Genomic DNA, 15,795 nt, shown 5'->3' on the forward strand with positions numbered 1-15,795 from the left:
TTGCAGCCACAGAAGTCAGCCCGAACCCCCAGCAGTGACCAGTGTGCAGAGCCCTTGTTGCCTGGAGCAGGGCACAGGCAGTGAGGGGATAGGCAGCCCTGCAAGAGCCAGAGGCCTGCATCTGGATCAGCAGGAAGAAACCCTGGTTGGGGTGACATGGACCCCACCTCGCACAGAAGAGCTGTGAGTTACTGGGGAATGGGTCCCCACAGGGGAGGCAGCCCTTGGAGGGGACTAACAGACTGAGAGGAGGAGCCCAGTCAGGCCCAAGAGGGGCTGGGAGCATTGGGGACTCCTTCTTCCTCCCCCCCCCACCCCCACCCAGGGGTGGTGACACTGTACAGTGTGTGCACACCTCATATTTTGTATTTTAATGCGATTTGTTATTTAACCCTTGTATATGGTATATACAGGTACCTGTTCCATTGAATTCCTTGTTAGTACTCTTTTTGTGGTTTGATAAGATTCATTGCCAATTGCCTATATTTTAACTGTTTTATGGACTTACCTGTGCTGGGCCCTGGGCCCGTGGCTGGTGATATAATCTCCTGTACACTGATCATAGGATATAATCTCATATGTACAGCATATATTGTATATATTCAATAACAATATTCTGTTTGGATTGTGTATATATTTATCATTGTATATTAAATAAATCTGTATATAGCTAAGCCATTTTTTGTCATGGCCTGACCCTATAGAGAATAGAGGGATCTGGGCAATATCACAGATCCCTCTCACAGCACTCCTGCCTGGCCACCCATCCTTTCTAATTGGAGAAGGAAGCATAGGCTTGGATGCACCCGGGTTACACCTGCAACAGTCTTTAGATCAGTGGATTATTAGTATAGGCTCTGCCCTGTGGGACTGGTGGGTGAACAGCACATTCCAACCCCCTGTAGCCTGTGAATGGAGTCTGGGATTCCAACATGTTTTGCTGCAGACTTCAGTTGTATTTAAATAGCAGAGGGATATAGATATTCATTCATTTCCCTTCCCCACAGAGAGAAGCACTGTGACTGAGATTCCAGCCTTGCTCCTGTGGCCAGGAAACGGGCTGATACCTGCCATGAACCCAAGGAGGAGAATGCCCAAGATCTCTTGGCCCAACAGAGCTACCTAGGAAAAAAGAGGCTCTGGGGACTCTCCTGTACTTGGGATGAAGGATTCTAGTCTCTGGAGAGAGTTCATAGTTCATAGTTTGTAGGGTCGGAAGGGACCTTGACAGATCATCAAGTCTGCCCCCCTGCCATGGCAGGAAAGAACACTGGGGTCAAACGACCCCAGCAAGGTGTTCATTTAGCGTCCTCTTAAAGACCCCCAGGGTAGGAGCCAGCACCACTTCTCTTGGAAGTTGGTTCCAGATCCTAACCGCCCTGACTGTGAAGTAGCGCCTCCTGATGTGTAGTCTGAATCTACGCTCTGCCAGCTTGTGACTGTTATTTCTAGTCACTTCTGGTAGTGCTCAGGGGAACAGGGACTCCCCCAATGTCTGCTGGTCCCCTCTGACTAGTTTGTAACAGGCCACTAGATCCCCACTCAGCCTTCTCTTGTGGAGGCTGAACAGGTTCAGGTCCCTTAGCCTCCCCTCGTAGGGCCTGCCCTGCTGCCCCCTGATCATGCGGGTGGCCCTCCTCTGAACCCTCTCAATGCTGTCCACGCCCCTCCTGAAGTGCGGCGCCCAGAACTGGATGCAGTACTCCAACTGTGGCCTGACCAGTGCCGCATAGAGGGGGAGGATCACCTCCTTGGACCTGCTTGAGATGCATCTGTGGATGCATGACAAGGTACGGTTGGCCTTCCTGACCGCATCCCCACACTGCTGGCCCATGTTCATTTTGGCATCAATAATGATTCCAAGATCCTTCTCTGCCTCTGCACTGACAAGAAAGGAGTTCCCCAGCCTGTAGGTCCACTGCTGGGTCTTCCTCCCCAGGTGCAGCACCTTGCACTTGTCAGTGTTGAAACCCATCCTGTTCTCATCTGCCCACCCCTGTAACCTGCCTAGGTCCAATTGCAGCCTATTCCTCCCTTCTAGCGTGCCCACATCCCCCCACATCTTAGTGTCATCGGCAAATTTGAATAGGGTGCTTTTTACCCCCTCGTCCAAGTCACTGATGAAGATGTTGAACAGTGCAGGCCTGAGGATCGAGCCCTGGGGAACCCCACTGCCCACATCCCTCCAAGTCGAAAATGACCCATCCACCACCACTCTCTGGGTGCGGCCCTCCAGCCAGTTAGCGACCCATTTGACTGTGCAGGTGCTGACACCACAGTCCCCTAGTTTTTTAATGAGAATGGGGTGAGAGACAGTGTTGAAGGCCTTCCTGAAGTCCAGAAAGACTACTTCCACTGCTACCCTTGCGTCTAAGGATTTTATGACCTAAACCCTAGTTTCCAGAACTCTAAAACCCGCCACTTTTCTCAGTATAAGTGCTATCCTACCTTTGATGCATTCATTGCCTATGCTTTTGCATGTGTCTGTGTGAGACAGAGCAAGAACACATTGCATAAGATTCATAGAGATTCATAGAGAAGTAGGGCTGGAAGGGACCTCCAGAGGTGGGATCATCGCTATCGAAACCACCCTGCATGAACACATTGTCTAACCTAGTAACAAAACTACACAGTCAACCCTGACACAACACAAGACATAACACTAATCTGCCATAGGTAAATCAGGGGGAGCATGGTGGCCAACATCCTGCTGCTATTCTCTTAGCAGAAAATATACAAGGATAAATGGATGGATCCAGGATTTCCTAAAGGGGGCTGTGACACAATGCCACTCAGACCATGGGAAGATGGAAGCGGGCGGTATCTGGAGTCCTCAGGTCAGTGAGAGACAATGAAGAGCCAGGGAGGGAGCAGGTATAAGAAGAAGAGAGGGCCCAATCCCTGCGTCCCCTACATTTGTCCCTGGTTGACATGGTGGCAGTGGTAGCCAAGAGTTGCGCTTACTCTGATCCAGCTGGGGGCTGTGGCAAGCTGTTGTGTAGGGAGTTTGGCTAGAGACAGTGGCAGTGGTGTACAGTTTCCTTCTTCCAACCCCTGCTCCCTGCCCACCACCTTTTTCCCCATGTCCTCCACTGGTCTGGAGCAGGCACTGGAAGGAGGAACCTGCACACCACCACCACTATCCCTGGTTGAGCGAAGTTCCCTGCACAGCTTTTCCCTGCACCACAGGGAAAGAGTAGGTGAGGAACAATTCTACAGCTTTTCAAATCCCTGCATTAGCCAGGGACAGCAGCGGTGGTGTGCAGGTCCCTCCTTCCAGTGCCTTTTCCTAGCCAGCAGGGAAGGGTAGGCAGAGAGAAGGCACTGGATGGAAGAATCTCTGCCAAGCCTAGTGCACTGTACAGGCACAGCTGGAGCAAGTCAGGAGTGGCTCTGGGATCCCCCTGCACCCAGATCACCTCGAGAGAGCAGCAGCAGAAGGGGGTGGTATGCCCACCCCATTGCATCCCCCTCCGCCACCAGATCTGCCCCTTCAAGGATATATTCCATTTTTATAGGAATCATCAATCACATTTCCTATCCAAGTCATTTTTACAGGGACAAAGCAGCTGGACAGAACTGTCAAGGACAAGACCAGAGCATTTTCAGGAGAGAGCCCATGACTGTAGTAACTTCTTGCTAGAAGAGGCAGAGCCCAACCCTAGCAGTGGCCAGATGAAGATACCCCTTCTGAACGTTTTCCCTAAAGCCTGTCTCTGACAAAACTGATGCTCATTTAAAAAAAGAGGAGGAGCGGGGGAGCCTCTACTCAAAGCCACATTCCTTTCCCTCAGAGAAATAGAGAGAAAGAAAATATTTCTACTCTGATTTTTTGTGCTCTGCTCAACTGCCTGGAATAACAAGAGACAAAATACATAAATATCTAACCTAGACAGGAGGACTTCAGGCAAAGGCTTTACAATCAGTTGCTCCCAGTTTCACTAGGTTTCCAAACTGGCACAGCAATTTCCCTGCTTTCTTTGTAAACCTATGTATCATGTAACTCATTCACAATACCAAGTACTAGACCTCCCTCCAGGAAGCACATGCACCGGCGATAATCCAGATCAGTTTACCTCTGTGTACCTGGCAGCACGCTACAGTGCAATGACCAAATATCAGAAGAGTTTGTGGTTAATTAGGATCAGATTAATCCATGCTGACTGCCTGTCTCTGTGTAAAAAGGGCACTAGAGGTTAGAAAGTATTAAGTACCTTAAATGTCTACTTGCATAATTTAAAAGCCATTGGAGATGCAGTTTGTTTTTAAAATGCCAGCATAAAATCTTTTGTACCCCTGGAATTTTTTCTTATTACATAGCAGAAAAATCAATTTTAAAAGCTCAAGAAAAACAAAATAATTGAGTATGGAAAACTGAGATTTGAGACTATCCATTCTATTGAGGACATTGCAAAAATGGTCTTAGTAAAAAATTTGAATCTTGTTTGCTTTAAACCACATCTGAAAATATGAAGCATAAATTGTTCTTTATGATTACAGTGAATATCTTATCATAGCACTTTATCTAGGCTATGTGGTATTCAGTCTTCCATTTTAATAATTCCTATTTACCATAGGAATAAAACACAGCAATAACCAAATAGTTGCTCCTGTACGGCACTCCTTGTTCAATAGAATTTTCCACCATTTAAAAACCTAGATTTAGGTTACTATATATACCATCTCACAGCAGAGATGAAATAATAGTTTCTTCATTTTTATATTTTACTTGCTTAATATTTTTATAGCTACATATCCTCAAACTGCAACAAAACCCTTATGATAATATCTGTGTGCAATTCTTTATTGGGTATCACAAGTTAGGGGTGTTTTCCTTTTAATTTAAAACATAAAAATGTTAGTGAAGGTGATTTCCCAGCTAATGAAAGAAGCCATATAGTAATCTAAAACTCTGGGGGAAAAAGTTACAGATTTTAAGAGGCAAGATTAAAGGAGCCAACAGTCCTCATGAAAAACTTTGAAAATACCAATACGTGTTGCATATCTTTTTTCTCTTCTTTTATTATTTTTAGTACATTTATATAATTACAAGGATGTTTATATAATTAGTTCCCTAAGAGTTCATCTGCTCTTTCGGCTTATTCCTCATTTAAAGTCATAAGCTTCTCTTTGTGACATCACTTGAATCATTATGGCAATAAGTGTGATGTCACCAACAAAGGATTACAACTTCAAGTGGGGTGTAAGCTGCAGGAGTAGATCAGCTTCTAAAGAATAAAGATCTTGTTTTGACGCAAATCACCCAAAAGACGAAGGAAGTGCCTTGCCCAGCGTCTCCCCTGAACCACTGAAACCATGACACCGGAGGCTTGATAAGAAACAGCACATTATTCAGAGCTTTTCCAGGAGGGGTCAGCTGATACTGAAAGGCCCCTTTTCTCCTTCTACCCAAAGCAATGAGAGTTTTCCCATTAACTTCATTGGAACCAGAACTGAACCCTAAGCAGAATTTAGCTTCTGCAAAGTTTGGGCCCAAACCCAGGGTTGCCTCCAAGAGCTGTTTGTCTCCAAGATTTTGATATACAGAGGCTGAGTGCTGCATAGGAGTCTCCACAGGAAAAAGGCAAATTAGTTGTGAAACTGAATGGCATCATTATAAATTCGATCCAAGCTTCCCTAGAATGTAATGGGGGTGGGGCACAACACACATCTCTGTTTAAGTAGTACACAGCTTCAGTTTTTATATCTGTGGTACTTGTAGGTTTTTGTAGAGATCTTTTCCTCCACCAAAGTTTGCTAAACCAGAAAATAAATTATATATTTATTTATATTTTCTTTAGGGTTTGCCTAGCCTAGTCTTGCTTTACCAGCAGGGTTCATTGATGTTAATATCACATTTCTCCAACTTGGCCATAAGGTGTCCTTTAATCCCTTCTTTTGTCTTCCTCTAGTAGTAGTTAAACTGTGGCCCGTACAGGGAGACATGAGGGAGCACACACCACAGTGGTCATTCTGCTGCTTCTTCTACATGTGTACCATGCACAAGCCTGAACACCTTCTTAACCAGGATTTTCTGAGGCATTTTCTAAGACCGCAGTTTTCAAAGTCAGGTATCCCTAAATGAATTACTTACAGCTACTTTTCTCTGGACTGGCAGAAGTATGCCTATGTATTCTGTTTCCATTGCTATTTTCCCCCCCATCATTTACTCTGAAAGGTCATATTTCAGTTATCCTTCTACTACAGCATACTTATCTTTTGAATCAAATTTTCCTTCTATCTTTTTTTCCTGGCATGACTTTTTTCAAAACTGCCTAAGCTGTGCTCATGTCTCTTATCCATTCAAAGTGTACATAAAGTGTAGAGGTCAACAATGGCAAGAATTCATTATTCCCTTCTTGATTTAAATTAACAAGACACACAATGAGTGAGAGCCATATCTCTGTAGTTCATCTAAAATAAGGTTCACAAGTGAAAATATAGAGTAAAAGTTAGAGGTAGGTGAAGTATTGCAGATAAGAACAGACTAGAATGCAATCCATACTTTTTTAAGACTAAAAAAAATCAACTTAAGTCTTAAAACAAATTTAAAAGTGGTTGGACACTTCTGTTATTCTTAGTTTCATTAAGCACTATAAGAATCACAAACAATGAGGAAAGCTTGTCTTATGGTATGTCTTGGCAGATGTGTAGAAAAACTTGAACTGGTTAGCCTGTTCACTTGAGATTCCACCCCAGTTGTATTTTATCTGGCACCCTCAGGTTCAGATATATGCATTTAAGCTATAGGTATATGAAAAATTTACCATAAGGTCAAGGATAGGACTTACTGTACATTGAGGATACCTTAGCTCTCAAGGAAAGAAGAGTAAATTACTGAGGTTTAGCTTCAACATACCACAGGGTGAAAGCAAGCATATGAGAAGTTACGATGAAGCAGCGGACATGCAGTAAAGCCCAGTTTCATTTATCCCCCAATTAACTGTTCACATATTCCTTAGATAAACATTCAGATTTTAGAGGGTATATCTGAACCAAATCAGGTTTCTCAGTTTTTTGAGGTTCACTTGCCAATGATTGTATCTAAATTGCTCAATTCATATATTCTTTTGGGAAAACATTATATTACTACAGAGAGAGGTAGCTAGCTGTTAGTCTGAGGTCATCCTGAAATTTGTCTGAAGATGGCCTGATGTTATTCTAGAGATTACCCAATTTTGTCTCTCTATTTATGGATGACAAAATGCTAATGTCTCTAGGCATGATTGTCAATTTTTACCAAACCTATTGAATATTTCAGTGGGCATGTCTACACAAAACACTTTACCGTGCAGCAGACCAATTTGTTGTGCAGTAAAGTGTCACTGTTTACACATGCATGGCAATTAGGATGCAGTAGACTAATCTACTGGGCTGCTGGATAGTTCCATCAGATACAAGTGGTATCCAGCAGTGCAGTAAATAACTACGCTGAAATGCACGTGTAGACAGTGATGTCAGGATTAATTTACTCTGGCTCAAATTGGGCTGGACCATATTCAGTCACATTAATTGCACATGTAGATGCACCCAGTGGCTCTCTTCCTGCAGATGTAATTTGCATGTACAGACAATGCCAAATGATAGAACTTCAAAGAAGGACATGGCACTCAGCAAACTTGCCAACTTATACCACAACTGTGATGGCATCTCTCAACTGGTATACTGACAGAGAACTGGAATGCTACTGTAGGTAGGGACATTTTTGTCCTGGGTAAATCCTTAGTCTGATAAAGGTAACCAGATTTTGGTCCTTTAACCATCAGCATGAAAACTCAATCTGAGAACCGTCTCTGCGGCTACTTCTAATTCTAGCTGATCAGGGGGCTATGATATCTCTGCTGGAAGTCAACTTCACCATTCACTTGTGATCTTTAGTCTTAATCACTGAAAAGTGCTCTGTACTGAAATGAAGGCAGGGGCTTTGAAAAACTTTCAGATGAAGCATCATTCAGCAGTCCACAGATGCAAACACATGTGTGTGGCACCTGGACTAGAGACAGACATTCACATAAGCTGGTTTAAGTGATCAGAAACTAGTTTAAACCTGTAACAGAACATAAGTTCAGTGCACATAAACCAGTTTCAAAATGGCTGAAACCGGTTTGAGATAAACCTAGTTGAATGTAGTATCAGACTTAACTGATTGAGTTCAAACTGGTGTATGCAACTTCTGTCCCAGACCCCTTCTCTGTTTAAGTTAAAACCAAAGTCCCCCAGCATACCACCATGCTCTCTGGGCTGTGCTCTCTGCTCCGGCAGAGCAGGGCTGGCCCCACCCCTTTCCTCCCCAGCCTAAGTAGGGACAGGCAGAGACTGGGCTCTGGCCAGGCACACCCCAGAAGGAAGCAGGGAAGAGGTTTATTCCCTCCCCCTCCCCCTTGTCCCACTGGTGCCAGTCCCAGCAGTGGCTTGGAATGAATTGGCCTGGCAGGGGGTTTAATTCCCCCCTCCCTGTCCCAACAACATGGACTCAAACCAAGATCTGCCTGGTGCTCCTCCCTTGCTGCTGCAGTGGTGAGGCACACCCAAACATCAGCCAGCAAGGCCCCTGAGGCAGAAGGGGCAGGGAGGGGGGTTATTTCCCCCACTACCCCCACTGTCCCAAGGGGACCATGGCCAGGTCCGCCCACCCTGACCCCACTGCGGTCCCCTGGGGCCACAGGGGGGAATAACCCTCATCCCTGTCACCACCCCCCCTGCCCAAGGGGCTGTGCCAGCCAGGCTCCAGTTGTGCCCAGCCCCTGGCACTGGAGCGGTGAGGGAAGAGTGACCCTGCTGGGTGCTACAGCCCCAATCACAGTATCCCAGAGTGCAAGCCTCTTCCTGGTCGGGGAGGGAAGTGCACTGTGAGGCAGGGAAAGCTGCCACAGACTGCATGGAGCAAGTGGTGGTAGCAGTGCTAGGGTGCTTTGGGAGTCTATAGCCCTCTCTAAACCCTGGTGCCGCCATTCACCCCACGCAGTCTGCGGCAGCTCTGATCCCCCCACTCACAGCTGCCCCACTGGGAAGAGGCTCATCCTCCCCAGATGATAGGACAGGGGCTGCTGCTCCATCAGGGCCCTGCCCCCCCACGGCTCCAGCAGCAGAGTTGGGGGCCTGGCTAGAGGCCAGTCAGCAGGGCCCTTTAGGTGAGCAGGCAGGGAAGGGGGTTATTCCCCCCTCCCTCTGGTGTCTGGTGGAGGGGACAGGAGGGGATTAACCTGCTGCTTGCCTCACACAAGGAGTGAGTGGCAGTGGTCAGGGAAGGTGGACCCTGCCTGTAGTCCCCCATGGGTCAGTGGGGTAAAGGAGGGATAACCCTCCTCCCTGCCCCCTCTGCCTCAGGGGCCATGCTGGTCAGCATTTGGCCTTGCCCTGCTGCTGCAGCAGTGAGTGGGGAGTGCCAGGCAGACCCCAGCTCAGGTCCATGGTGGTGGGACAGGGAGGAGGGTATTAAACACCTCCCTAGCCAGTTCACTCCAAGCACTGCCAGGGCTAGCCACTCCTCTCCAGCACAGCTTCCCTGCAGCTGCTTTAGCACTCCACAGCTCCTGGTCTGAGCCACTGCAGGCATATGCTTACATTTTGTGAATGCCTATTCACTTGCAAATTGGTTCACTCTAGGCAGGTTAGACTAACCTGCAATGATTGAATCAATTCAGGCTCCAGCTTTCTGAATCTGTCCCTAGCCCTGGCATCAAGAACCCTGATCAAGCACACCTAAGTACCTAAGCAGTCACACCTGCAATAAGTCACTGGCTAATTAACTCTGCCTTAAACTCTGTTTAAGAACAGTGAGCATCCTGATTGGCTTCTGGGAGTGCCACAATTTAGTCCCAGCTGGGGGCCACAGATTTCCAGGCTAGTCAACAGTTTTTTTTTCCCCAGTAACAAGCTTCTTGATTCCTGCTCTCTCTGATTTTCCTGGCTCCTGACCCTGGCCTTGGACTTCCTCTGCAGATCTGTTTCCTGGGTCCTAACTCTGGTTTGATACTGAGCTAGGACTTAATCCTGTGGACTACCTTTTCGCCTTGGTAACTTGGCTGCTAACTTTTCTGTATCTGGACCTCTGACTTGTTGCTCTGATTTTATCCTGTGGATTGTGCCTCAGCTGTGGTAACTTGAAGTATTTTTACATGTACTTGGGGGAGTGGCTTCCAGTGGGAATGACTGCTTTAGAGTGGCTCCGAGAGCAGGTTTAACTAACACACCCTTGGTATCTTGTGTATCAGCATCCCTGTGCTTCAAAATGGCAGCAGGAACACTTTAAGTAAAGCTCATCAAACGAGCTTTAGTTAAAGCACCCCACTGCCATTTTGAAGCATGAGGCTGCTGATACACATGATGCTACTGGAGGTACGTTAATTAGCACATTCCAGTGGACTCCATTAATTGAGTCTGCTCCAATGCACTGTAAGTACAGCATATTGGTGTAGCCTTCCTTCATGTCTGCAGGCATCCTAGGTTACTGGCTTTCTGGGTTCTGACCCTGGCCTGTGTCCCAAGCCCTGCTCCAGTTTCTCCCTCCAGATTTAATAACTAGCTCAGAGATCCAACTCTCACAGCGGATCATGGATGACTTGGGTGACCTAACACCTGGACATGTATCTACATTGGTGTAAGTCACATGGACCTATAAGAACACTCAATACAAGTATTATCAGCATCCTGAGGGGACAAACAAACAGTTTTCCAGGTGAACTGCTAGTAGTATATACTGCTACAATGCCTCCACAGTATGTGGCGGGGAACATGGTGTAACCTATATGCCCAAGTGTGTTCCTGAGGATTTTGAATTTCCGTCTATTGCAGTGGAGACTGACCTTGAACCTTGCTATATCCAGGGTGAAAATTAAACTCATCAGTGCTGGATGGCTTTTTCTCAAATAAAAGAAAAATGCCTTTAATATACCCTTGGAAAGGCACTTTAAAACTATAAAAAGAACCAAAGATTTTCAGGGGGGGTTTCTTTTTCTTTTCCCCCATAAAACACTCAGATACTGCAGTGAGAAAGACAGTAAAAAGTCTGGCTATATAGATTATGCAATGAGATTCTGTGTAATAGCACAGCTACCCTATGAAGTTCTCAGTCAGAGTTCATTGACATCAGTGTAAATCACTGACTTCAGTGAGGTGACAGGGGTGGTGCTTTGGGTTGCCAACTCTGACTGAAGCTATTCCGGGAGATTGGGTTTTTTTCCCCCCAACATAATGTAATGTCATTAATAGGGGTATGCCAATAGTGATTTTTTTGGACCAATACCGATGGCCAACTTTGAATGAGCCATATCGGCTGATACCAATCAGATTGCAAATATGCAGCAGCACAGCTTGGAGAGAAGCATTCAGCTGATAAGTCTGTTGTGAGGAAAGGGGCATGGGGAAGGCAGATCGAGGTCCCTGCAGTGAGGGAGGGAGTGGGGCTGTGGCAGGGGCAGGTACTGGACAGCTGGCACAAATTCAGGACAGAGCCATGAGTACCTCATCCAGGAGCCACAGGAAGGGGGGAGTGGATTCTGCAGCTAGGTGTACCCCTGGGGGAGCCATGAGAGGTGTGTACTCCCAGATCTACATGTGGGGCAAGGGCAGGCTGCTGCTGCAGGCTGGGGCTAGGGCGGTGCCAAGCTTCTCCCAGTAGGGGGCTGGACCAGGCTACACTAGGGGTGGGTGGCACTGGGAGGGCTGCAGCCACCCCTTAAATTCACCATAGCCCCCTCCCACTGCCACCACTGCCTGCCCCAAGTGTAGCCCCAGCCCATAGCAGCAGCCCACCCTCACCCCACGCACAAGTCCAGGGATATACACCCCCCCCATGCCCTCCTTGGTGTGTGCGCAGTGGCAGGAACTGCCACCCCCTCCCTGTGCCCCCCAGATGAGCTGTTCACAGTTCCATCCCACGTTCTGTCCTGGCTATGCAGCACTTGCCCCAGCTCCACTCCCTCCCTTACCACTGGGGCCTCGATCTGCCCCCCCAACTCCCCCTCCCTCCCTTCCTTCCGCCCTTTCCCTTGCAACAGACTTACTAGCTGGACCTGGCTGCTCTCCACACTGCTGGGTTGCGCTCCTGACTGCCTGCGTGCTGCTCTGTGTCTGCACACATGCATGGGGCATTTATCAGCGACATTATCGGCCACATCAGCCACAAAAGCCGACGGCCAATACTGTCAATTTTTCTTATATTGGTGCTGGTCCAATATGGGACCAATGTATTGGTGCACTTCCAGTCATTAAATGTAACGTTCAACCCATTCACAATATCAATCTCCCGGATTGCTTTCAATAGCCTGTGGGAGATTGATGCAGGTTCCAGTAGTCTCCCGGCCAATCTGGGAGGGTTGGCAATCCTAGTGGTGCTACATAGAGGCAACAGAGAGCAGAATTTGGCTGTACAGCTAGAGTGGGCCTATAAGGCAATCAATCATCCAGTATATGTTTCCAAACTAAATTGTTTGGAATTGAGACTGGTCTCTTCCACTGCAACATGACTTCATTGCTCTATATTTATCAGTTTAAAAAAAAATCATAAAGAGGGTGGGAACCTGTGAGCTATAGCACTCTGAGGCATCCTGTCTCCAAGAGGCAGAGAATTTTCTGGAGCTCTGTATGTAGGGCAATATTCCTGCAGAGCTTTTACATGGTTCAATCTCATGTTTGGAGTATCCCAGTCATGCTTTGCAGCACCAAATGGGGGCAGTAATGGTCTTAACTCTACACTGTCTTGTCCTTCCCCACTCTGTGCTGCCAGACTGGTAGGGATGGAGCAGTCTCTTAATTCCCCAATTCTAGGAACAGCCAATCTGCCTGGTTCTGGGGCAGTGCGGTTGCACCCCCAGCTTTGGCTGTGTGGTACCTGCCTGTGAGCTGAGAGAGCTCACTTGGTATGTCACTGCAGCTCCTTCTATTCCTTTGCAGGTTCCATGAGCTCTCAGCTTGCCAGCTGATCGGCACAGGGTTTGGCCAGACTCCTGCTTTCACACAGCTCTGGAGCCTGGGGAATTAGTGCTGCTGCTGCTCATTCCCTCTTTCCCCCAGCTAAATTCAGCAGCAGGAGAAAGGTGTAGAGATGGTGAATAGTGGCATCGCTCACCCCCTCAGCTCTGGGGCTATGCAAAAGCAGAGGCTCCAGCCAGACTTAGTGACAGCCCTGGCAGGAGTTGCAATGATGTGCTCATGAGCTTAGAGGGCTCAGTGTGCATGTGCCACACAGCCAAAGAGGGCACGGCTGCTCCCCTCCCTCCCCATTATGATCCTGGATCCACCCATGGCCTGATACTAATTTGAACCCAACTACCACAGAAAGTGTCTTTGCCACAAACTTCTCCATGCTGCACCTACATAAAGGCCACATAGAACTTGACACTGCCCTAACGTCATGTTCAGGGGCCTTCCGGGTTCTTGAGACTATTCTAATTTTAAAATAAAATGCCACAGAAACTATTCAGTTTGTACTTCATTTCATGAGGTTTTTTTTTATGGTAATTTCTGTCAAACCCAATCAGATATGTATAAAGCTTTGTTATATATTAGGGAACTTTTCCATAAAGTTTTCTTTCTGAACAACCAGATTTTGCTGTTGTATCACAGCAGGACTGTTCAAATTCTAAAATCCCTGAGGCCACATGTCCCAGGAGGTCCCAACCGCAGAGATGGCACAGTATGCAGGCCACCCCAGTTGAGCTATATGCCACTGGGCCATACAGACACTCTGCCCCCATCCCCCACTGTACCATGTACCTATATACACCCCCTGCTACTAGTACACAGTGGCCCACCCCCTGCTGCACCATGCTACCAGTACATGAACACCATTTCCTACCTTGCCCCCCACCCCCACTGTAAGGTGTGGGTGTGGTTGTGGGTGTGATTCCTCCCCAGATGCAATGCCTCCTTGCAGGACTCCCCCTTACACACAGCCCTGTTCCACTCTCCCCCCCCCCCCACCCCCCATCCCCTTGTGACTCTGTACTCACCCACTGTTCCCCATGTTACTTGCCATACTGACCCACCTCCTGGGACAGAGACAGGAAGCAGCAGACAGAGAAAGGACAGGGAGCCTAGACCCATGGGGGAAGCAGCAGCTAAGCATGAGTCTGGAGGCTGTTACTTAACCCCTTGCAGACCACATGCAGTCCATTGGACATCTCTAATCTAATTGATAGAGACAGAGATTGTGGGAGACAGTGGGACAGGTATTTTTAGGTATCATTAAGAATGTAAATAAAGGTCCCCCATAACCCAGGTGTTTTATAGCTCAGTAATGTACTACCCTGGTGAAGAGGCTCACAAAACATGCTTCTTATACACTGGTGCTCTGTTACTTGAGGAATATTACTTGGCTATTCAGTAGAAGCCATCTTCTAATAAAGTCAGTATGTTTCTGTCTAGTGATGTAAGGTCCCCAGCTCACCTCTGATAGTGGAGGCTGCTAAGGTAAGCTCATTTTGGCTTTTTTCTTTTCTCCATCAAACTGTTAGAGAGAAAGAAAAGGTGACTGGCACTGCCAAGTTCTGCTCACAGCTGTGGCAGCTGGTGCAGATCTGCATCTGTAAATCTCCACTGGTTCCAGAGGTGACCTAGAGCAGGGGGCCATGACAGTGGAGATGAAACATAGCAAAGGAAAGGGAGACCCAGAAAGCTCTAAGAATGGAAATGTAATTAACAGCTCTTCTCAACCTTCTTTGGGATAAATTATGCTCTCACTTCCACTCAAGCAAATCTGGTTTTAAATAGCATGCTCAGCTGAACATTATAACTGTGATACTGTGTCAGACCAAAGGTCCATTTAGCCCAGTAACCTGTCTTCATTAGTGGCAAGCATAGTCTGAAGACAATGGAGATACTCTGACTTCACAAAAATGTGACTGTGACGGAAAGTGGCCAAGGAAAGACAGGGAGAAATAGACACTGGGTGCTCTCAATTATGCTTTTCTCCTCTGATCTTTTACTGTCCCTTTCCCACTCCTATTTTCAGGCATCCCTCTTAGCTCGCACATTCTCTCCACAGTTGAACAATTCTCCTATCCAGACTTTGTGAAGCTGCTAGTAATGGTAACAATGCCATGTTGGTGGTATTACAAGTTATCCACAAAGAAGTCCTCATAGGGCAACAAATTGTCACCTGATGATGACAGCTTTTACTCACAAAGAACACAAAATCAGATTCAGAGGCCTAAATGGCAAGCCATCCTATTTTATTACCCTGAGCCTCCCATGAGTAATTTTTTATCTGACTCTCTCCCATGCTCAATGTGGTCTTTTGGGGAATTTTACTATTACATAACATTTCCCAACTTTGTTCCCTAACTGTGGGGTGGTGCTGAGACTTCGTATTGCTCTATCTGCTTTCAAGGCCCTGCACCATAGCAGTCTTGCTCCTGTAATGAAGCCAGATGCATTTTGCTCCCTCCAAAGCCTTTTGTTGTTGTGCCTGAAGTTGACTAGAAGGCTGCATCCACATGAACGTGGATGTTCGTTTTCCTGGGGCAAGAAGCAGTGGCACACTTTGTGCTGCTGCTACTTGTCCTTGGAGAACGCCTGTGCCCCGCACCCTCTAGCACGTGGTAGCTTACCCCAGGTAGGGCAGGAGAGGCTGGGGCCAGCATTGGACTTGTCTGGGGTCCTTTGGGGGCTTGCCAGGGGTTCTGGGGGCCTCCTGGGACTGCAGCAGTGGCAATCCTGTCACTTGGAGCCAGACTAGCTGCCAGAGTGTTGTTTCAGCCAGCCAGGCTCCAGTTTTGGGTGGCACACTCTGCCCCCACATGTGCCACTCCATTTTTTTGTTGTGCAGATCACCTGAGATTTAAGAAAAAACCC

At 47.3% G+C, this 15,795-nt stretch overlaps 2 protein-coding genes across 2 annotated transcripts in view; one reads left to right on the forward strand and one right to left on the reverse strand.

Annotated features, from left to right (window-relative positions):
* INTS6 (integrator complex subunit 6) overlaps positions 1-15,795 on the reverse strand; it is a 173,127-nt gene that overhangs the window by 61,165 nt on the left and 96,167 nt on the right. The gene's annotated exons all lie outside the window — the stretch shown is intronic.
* Positions 9,808-15,795, forward strand: part of SERPINE3 (serpin family E member 3) — a 35,911-nt gene continuing 29,923 nt past the window's right edge. Inside the window, exon 1 of the mRNA XM_059732243.1 lies at positions 9,808-10,016. The gene's annotated coding sequence lies outside the window, so the exon portion shown is untranslated. The remainder of the gene's footprint in view (positions 10,017-15,795) is intronic.

This window comes from Alligator mississippiensis, chromosome 1, assembly GCF_030867095.1.
Source record: "Alligator mississippiensis isolate rAllMis1 chromosome 1, rAllMis1, whole genome shotgun sequence".
NCBI classification, from domain to species: domain Eukaryota; kingdom Metazoa; phylum Chordata; order Crocodylia; family Alligatoridae; genus Alligator; species Alligator mississippiensis.